The sequence below is a fragment of the Lycium ferocissimum genome, chromosome 7, assembly GCF_029784015.1.
Source record: "Lycium ferocissimum isolate CSIRO_LF1 chromosome 7, AGI_CSIRO_Lferr_CH_V1, whole genome shotgun sequence".
NCBI lineage: Eukaryota > Viridiplantae > Streptophyta > Magnoliopsida > Solanales > Solanaceae > Lycium > Lycium ferocissimum.
This window is the reverse complement of record NC_081348.1, coordinates 55,780,478-55,789,214: the sequence shown is the minus strand read 5'-3', so window position 1 is coordinate 55,789,214 and position 8,737 is coordinate 55,780,478.

Sequence of the window (8,737 nt, the reverse complement as noted above, 5' to 3'; positions counted from 1 at the left end):
AAAAACCACAAAAAACAAAGCATACCTCGGTGGGGGCATATGATGATATTATCCCACGGATGCGGGATGCCCGGACGCCGGCTATACGGATAATGGATCGGGCCGTACGTTCATGGCACATTGCTATGGATCGGGCTGCACGCTCCGCGCCGCAATATAGGATATGATATGTTATGCGTATGCATGCATGGCTCCGCCTTTGACGATTGTGGATGATCGTTCGCGAGCCGTGTGGATTTTTCTCCTAATCGATAAGAAAGAAGTATCCCAAACCTTGAAAATTTTCTTCGCCTTGGTAGATAGGCAGTTTGGTAAGAAGGTGAAGATTGTTAGAAGTGATAACGGAAATAAATTCACATGTATGAAGAACTACTTCTTCGAACATGGAATTCTTTTTCAAACATCTTGCACAAGGACACCACATAAGGATGGAAGAGTCAAAAGAAAACACCATCACATTCTTAATGTGGCACGCGCATTAAGATTTCAGGGTCATCTTCCAATCAGGTTCTGGGGTGAATATGTGTTGACTGCAGGATATTTGATCAATAGAACACCATCTTCAATTTTGAATGGGAAAACCCCCTTGAAGTTTTGTACAGGGAAGAACCCCATTATTAACACTTAAGAGTGCGAGGGTCACTATGCTATGCACATACAAAGGAAAAAATGAGGGACAAGTTTAAGAGTAGGATCGTAGGTGTGTATTCTTGGGATACCCCTACGGACAAAAGGGTTTGAGATTGTATGACTTAGAGAATGATGAATATTCAGTCTCAAAAGATGTGGAATTCTACGAGACTAAGTTCCCTGTTATTGTAGGATCAGGTGACTTAGCCGACAACATAGAAGTGACCCAGAACAAAATGTAAGAAGAGAGAAACCAACACGACTTCGAGGAAGATCGGACTGATAATGTAGGAACGAACGAAACCCGGAGAGATGAAGTACTAATACCGGATAACGAATCCACGGAATAACCAAAATTGGACCGGACAGATGCTGGTCCAAATAGAGAAAATAGGGTGAAAGTACAGATAAAAGATATTCGGGCTAACGATATAACACCGGAGGAACAATTGGGTCAGGGTAACTTCAGAAACATGAACCGATTCGGTTGTGCTACTACATCACTGAACCATTCAGGAAAGAAAGTCCATCAACATGCCCGCCCGATCCTTATAAACCCTCAGGTGCGTCTTATCCTTTAGCTCACTATATATCTTGTGATAATTTCTCCTTGCAACACCAAATTTTCCTTGCAGCAATCACCATAGGAACTGAGCCAAAAACCTTCTCAGAAGCCATAAAAAGGGAACATTAGAGAAAGGCAATGTAGTAAGAGATCCAAGCATTGGAGGATCATGGAACATGGACATTAGAAATATCGTCACTAGATAAGAAAGCACTCAGATGTCAATGGGTGTGCAAGATCAAATACAACTTTGACGGGATAATTGAGCGATACAAAGCTCGGTTGGTTATTTTCGAAATAAACAGGAGGAAAGAATTAACTACAATGAAATGTTTGCTCCGGTTGCTAAGGTAGTAACCATTTGGACCTTCCTGGCAGTTGTGGCTGCGTGTAATTGGGAGTTGCATCAGATGGATGTTCATAATGCCTTTTTGCACAGCGATCTTACGGAGGAAGTTTACATGAAATTGCCATCTCGATTTCGTGTACCTAGTCCGGACCAAGTGAGTCGACTCCGAAAATCTTTGTATAGTTTGAAACAAGCCCCACGGTGCTGGTTTGCAAAATTGTCAAGTGCATTGATGAAATATGGGTACTCCGACTACTCTCTATTCACGATACACCTAGGGGGTTATGCAACTTAACGTTTTAGTCTATGTGGATCACTTGATTGTCTCCGGCCATAGTTCCATTGAACGGTTCAAAGACTACCTACGTGCATGCTTTCACATGAAGGATTAGGCCCCTTGAAGTACTTTCTGGGAGTTGAAGTTGCACGAGGACCAATTGGGCTATTTCTCTGTCAACTGAAATATGCCTGGGACATAATCTGTGAAGCCGATTTGCTGGGAGTTAAACAACTCAATACTTCTATGGCACAAAATTACGGTTTAGCGCTGGCCAAAGGAGCCTTATTGGGAGATCCAGAACCATACCAACGTGCGTCGGTAGACTAATAAACCTTCAGTTTTGCAAGACCTAAGTTGTCGTATTGCGGGCATGTTCTGTCCTAATTCATGCAAAGAACCAAAGGAAGCACACTGGAACGCGGCAGTTCTGGTGGTGCGCTACTTGAAGAAGAACACAGGACAAGGCATTGTGATGAGAAGAGAATATTATCTCTAGCTACATAGATAGTGTGATTCGGACTGGGTTGGATGTCCGTTGACTTGAAAATGTCACGCCCCGAACCTGGGCCTGGACGTAACACGGCATGGTGCCTAGCCGTGTCAATGTGACCGAGCGAACCAACCGTCGGGCTGAATCAACATGTGATATCAAAACATAGCGGCTGTGGAAACAACTAAACACATGTTGATATACTAAAGGTCTCGATCGAAATATCATAATGCGGAAATACTTAGATAATCTCGAAAATATCTCATAGCCCAACATGGCTAAACCCAAAACAACCGAACAACCGAGTATAACCGTCAACAAGACTAACATAACAAATATCTCATCGTCTGAATCAAGCGAGAAGCCTCTAATGAATACAAAAGGTAATCAAGCCTAGAAAGTCGTAAGAATCGCATGATCGATATCGCTTCGAAGGAAACCGAGGCTCACCACAAAAAGAGCCGATACGAAACACTTCTAAGTAGCTGGATCTTCAACCCGTGTGTCGTTACTCGATCGCGAGATGCAGGCCCCCAAGCAATAAAAGGGACATCGCCACATTTGAATTGTACCGGGTATGTAAAGAACCAACAATAAAATACCGAAACCGAACCGATAACCGTAATCGTAATAGCAAAGAGGAAGCAGAGATATGAATACCCCGGCCGTATCCGAATCATCTATATTATCCGTGTTTGTATACGCGGGGCCCTCGGCCCAATAATAAATGCACGCTATGGCCTCGGCTAATAGTGCGTCGATCGATAGCCTCGCCATGTATACGTATACACAAGACCGTGCCGTGCCCTCGGGCAAAATCACATATGTTTAATTATGGTTAATTAATAAGGGATCGAGACCATAACAACAATGAACAATGCTGAATCGAAATAGACATGCCGGGATCGAATTGAAAACACCGATCGTTTTATCCAGCATCTTTTGAATTTCTGGACCGAGACTCGTGTGGTAACAATACATAAGTCTATGAAGATTACGTGCCGAGTTCATGATATTCAAACCGACAACCATGAACGAATTCGTAATCGCAACCCTAGAGATAACGATTCTACAACATATCATAAAACTAGGGCTAAACCGTATTCCGAGTCAAATCGACAAGTATGAAGAATGAGGTGTAGGAGAATCATGGTTCCCAAACGTAGAGAGTTAGCCTCACATACCTTAAATTCCTGCTTTTGAGCGTAGTACAATGTTCGTCAACCCTTTCAACTTTAATCTATAGCAATACAAGTCAAAGGGATTCCATTCAATAATATTCATGCTTGGGTCATCTAAGCATTTTATCAAACACTTGGTGGGCATGAAGTGTCACAACCTTCATTAATGGTGTTTCCTCCACCCAATTCCCATTTTACTACTTCTAGGTGATTCTACAATCTCATTTAGCTGTAATTAACACCATTCTTCATCACCCATATGATTATAACAATCTCAAGTCAATAATCCAAAACCCACTATAGTTCGTGTAATTCTCTTTACTAAACCCATTTACTATTCTCCCAAGAACTCATCAATTCACTATTATGAATGATTAGAGGTAGAAGCATTACCTTTTGACGTTCAATCTCTTTTGAATTTGGGTTCTAGTGGTTTCACATCCAACAATAATGTTCCAATCACAACTCTATGGATTAGAAGGGTTTACTCAAGTTAGAAAGGGATTAGGGACTTGAATTCAACCTAGAATCATGATAAGACTTACCATGGAAGGTTCTTGGGGTTTGGGACTTGTTCTCTATGGATTTAGGGTGATTTTTCGTGAATGGGGTGTTGGGGAAATAAACCCCAAATCTTAAATATAACTTAAAACGTGTAAACCCAACTCTTGACCCCAAACCCGACCTTTTGAGTGTTGGGTCCGCGATGCATGGGCATCGCGCGATATTCTGCAGGTAAATATTCAGATTGTGCGATCGTCCCGCGATGCGGAGCCATCGCACGTGCCCGCACGCGCGACACGTATCGGTTCTGCACAGTGTTCGGTAAAATAGGTATAACTTCTTGTACATAGCTCTGTTCAAGGCCCATAATATACCGTTGGAAAGCTATTTCAAAGGGCTACAACTTTAATGTTTTAAGTTTCCTCAAATTCCCAAATCGGATTTTCACGAAAATTCGACCGGAAGCGTACGTATAAAAAATTAGCCGATTCTATAGACTTTTGAACGCCTTACTATTAGCCATATTGAGACGATCATATCTCCTTGCTGCGATTTCTGATTGGCCTGGTCCTTATATCATTAGAAATATATTTTTACATACTACAACTTTCATATCGAGAGTACTTTCCCAAATTCCCAACTAATCAAGGAGTTATTACGCCCGAAGTAGGCCTATCAACCATTTTCGCAAAACGTTCAAACCTTCAATTGTTTTCACTAAAACTCTAATGATATGAGTCTAACCTTAGTTCTAAGATACGGGGTGTAACAGAAAATCACTTACTGGTTGGTTTATCTCCCTCGGGAATTCACCTGTATCATGGAAGACCAAGAAGCAACACGTTGTCTCTAGCTCATCAGCGAAGGCAGAATACCGATCAATGGTAATGACGGTCTGTGAGTTGAAATGGCTAAAGAAAATTTGGCATGTTTGGGTGTTAAACATAAATATTCGGTGAAAATGTACTGTGACAGTCAAGCGGCATTATATATTGTGTTTCATGAATGGACTAAACACATTAAAGTCGACTGTCACTATATCCGGGACGCGCTGCAGTCCGGAATCATAGTTCCCAGTCATGTGTCTACCAATGAGCAATTGGCCGATGTGTTTACAAAAGCTTTAGGCAAATCGCAGGATCAGTATTTACTTGGAAAGTTGGTAAAATCCTTAGGTCGGTAGGAACCCTAGTCTAGTATAATTGTAATAGTTGTTTATGGTGAAACTGTAATTATGGTAAAATAGGATTTTAGTTCTTTTAGAATTGGGTTACCTTGTTAGACTAGGGTAAGGAGAAACCTTACTTGTATATAAGGAGGTCATTATGATGAATGAAAGGTAGAAAGAATTCTCCCATTGTTCTGTCTCTCTAAATTTTCGTCTCTATCTTGAATTTAACAGAAAAGATTTTTTTTTGTTTTTTGTTTTACCCCTTAACATTAAGCTATACACCAATTAATATGGGTATTAAGGTAAAATATATACTTCATTTATTAATTCTTAAGGGCGTGCAAAGTCAAAAGTGGACAGGTAAAAATAAACGGAAGAAGCATTTACAGACTTTATATTATACAACTGCAAATTAAATGAAGCGCAGCAGTACAACAACTTAAGGATCTTCTTTCCCTTTAGTGACACAACACTAAAACGTAAGGGTGTCTGTTCCTACAGATGTATAATACAAAACATGCTTCCAAACTACTCTCCAACAATATTAATGTCCCATGTTCTGCCTACATGCAATGCTCAGTATTCCGAAAGGTTAGGCAAATTTTTGGCCAAGAAACCTCTCTGTTGTCCATTACTTTCTCCAGTCCATATCATATGATGTTTTTAGCTGAGACATACAAATTCCTTATCTAAATAAGGATAAATTTGAAAGAAAAAAAATTTATATCCCCTTGATTTTGTAAAATAATTGTTTATTTTAAACTAAATGTAAGGGAACTTACGTAAATATACCCTTCAACCAACTAGTTTACCAACATGATCGAAATATATGCACTACCTATACGTTAAAGATGTATATATGTTGTTTATAGGTATGTATAGTATATGTATATTTAGTATAAAGTATACACTTTGGTTGTATATGTTGTGTATATATATGTATAGTATATGTATATTTAGTATAAAGTATACACTTCGGTTGTATATGTATAGTATATATGCATATTTAGTAGAAAGTATACACTGTGTACATATTTTATAAACTAGATGGCCGAATGATATTTGCCTCTAATTTTCCCTAGATGTAAAGCTAAAACCACACGATAATATGAACCACGAGCGCTTTCCTGCTCATCAAGTTTGTTACTGGTTTCGTAATGACGCCCCCCACTTCAAGCACGTTGCTAATACTCATATAGTCATCACATACATTAAGAAAAAGGACTTTTCTACAAAGTCAACAATAAGGTTGTAAGGTTTTGAAGAAAATCATGTTTGATTCAACTAAAATAGGCTTATAAGTCATCGATGGCCGTCGACAAACCTGTAGTTTTGAATATGGGTTCAATTGAACTTACCATTTTGAATTAGTCTCAGATTTCGCCACCAATAACCACGAACAATTGCACTCACCATAGTACAGCAAGACCCACCCTCTTTGTAATAAATACCAGAAGATGCACGTAAATAATAAAACGATTCACTGAGAAGTGATATACTGCATTTCTTGGGATCGGACTCCGCCTAAAGGTTTTAATATATTATATTAAATACTTGAAATTGTAAATAAAATAGTACAGTAATATGACCATACCCTCCAACACAATGGAACACAATTATTTTCGAGATAGTACTGATCTTTGATCTTGTTTACACTGTTTACACAATTAAAAGTGACCCAAGAGGGGTACCTTGGGAGTCATTGCCTAAATTGCAATTGGTTTAGTTATTGGTGCCAACATCCTGTCTGGTGGTTTCAAGTAGTGCTTAGTTGGACGTGGAATAAATACTGAATCTAGTGGCATGGTGCATTTGTTGGTGCAGTATGTCATTTCTGCTTTGGTCTATGAAACCATCTTCGTTGGCCAGAACGCTTACGAGCAACACCCTTCCGCTGATTATTACGTACTTAAAATTTCACTTTTATTTTACCCAAAACCAAATTTTGGACCTTCAAGCGTGCTTGTTATGTTGTCTCTTGGCTAATGTTATTGCCTTTGTTTAAATGTAAAACAATGAAGAAAGAATAAACGATTCAATTGCCATGTTTTGATTGGAACTTTTTTTCACCTGACCCCTTGTGTTAGTGTTTGCATTCTAATTCACGTTATGATCATTCATATAAGTTGGTATATCGATTATGACCTTATGATATGGTTTGGATTGAAATTTGAGGGGCTCAGGTGGTTTCAAACAAGTTTGGAAATCTAAATTAAAACTGAAATTTTCTAGTACATCTGGTGCAGTGCCACGATCACGAGGTTTGGGACTGCAATTGCGAAATATTGTTGATCACTTAACGGGAGGCTAACTGAATCATAAATGCGGAGTGGGAATTGCGATAGCGGAGGGTCAAACTTTCGACCTATTCACGATCGCGTTGGTCTTGGTCACAAATGCAAAGCTTGGTTGATCGTTCAAGGGAGAGACATACTCTCCACTATCGTGTTAGTGAAGTATGACTACCTCAACCTCTTGATTGCAAGAGGTGATCCACGATCGTGATGAAAGGTACTTGGATATAAAAATTAATAAATATAAAATACTAAATTAATCTAATATTATATATATATATATATATATATATATATATATATATATATATATATATATATATATATATATATACGATTTAAATAATGGAAAATCCAATATTTAAAAATTATATCGAGAATGACCGAAAGGTGGAAACAAGACCGATATAATTTGATCATTATGCACAAATCCAAAATCTTTATGGATAGAGCCAATCATTAATTCCCAACCGTGGGGTGAATGGAATCCGATACATAACCGCTAATAAAAGAATAGAAAAAGCTTTTATTGTGTCACTTAAGTTATATAGAATTCGAGCCCAAGAATTAAGAATAACAAGTTTTTCATTACCCAAAATTGAATACCCACTTAGAATAATAAAACATATGATATTTGTCGAGAAGTGCAAAATCGTATGGATACGATTCTCATTTTGTATCTTGATTAATTGGATCGTTTCTTTATGGATTCCTATCTCAAACTCTTCGAGATGTGTTTCCGAGTATTCCTTGATCATTTTGTCCAAGAAGAGGAGTTCCTCTAATTCATATATATATAGAAATTGATGATGCATGGTGATAGCTAACGATGGTAGTTGTGGATGTCGATTGAAAATTGTGTTAAAATTTAATTATTAAAAGTAAATTAAAATTATAAGGAAAAAGTTCGTATGTATTTAATTTTATGAAGTTTAATAAAGAAGATATATATTTTTATTGAATATATTCATTAATGCACTCGATTAAAACAGAGAGTTAACATTTACGGAAACGTGTATTTTTCAAACCTATAAATAAAAAATGAACACAAATTACTTAATAAGATATACCGACAACTTTCCTACACATTAAACATTAAACACGTGTATACCAAGTCATCTAATTGCATATGATTTCCTAAAATAATGTTGATATTGAAGAAGATTATAGAATAAGATTGAGTGTAAAAATACAACTCTTTATGTTTCTCTTCTTACCTCTGTACGGGAGGCAATGACTTCATTCTCTATTTAGATTGGAATTGGACTCTACA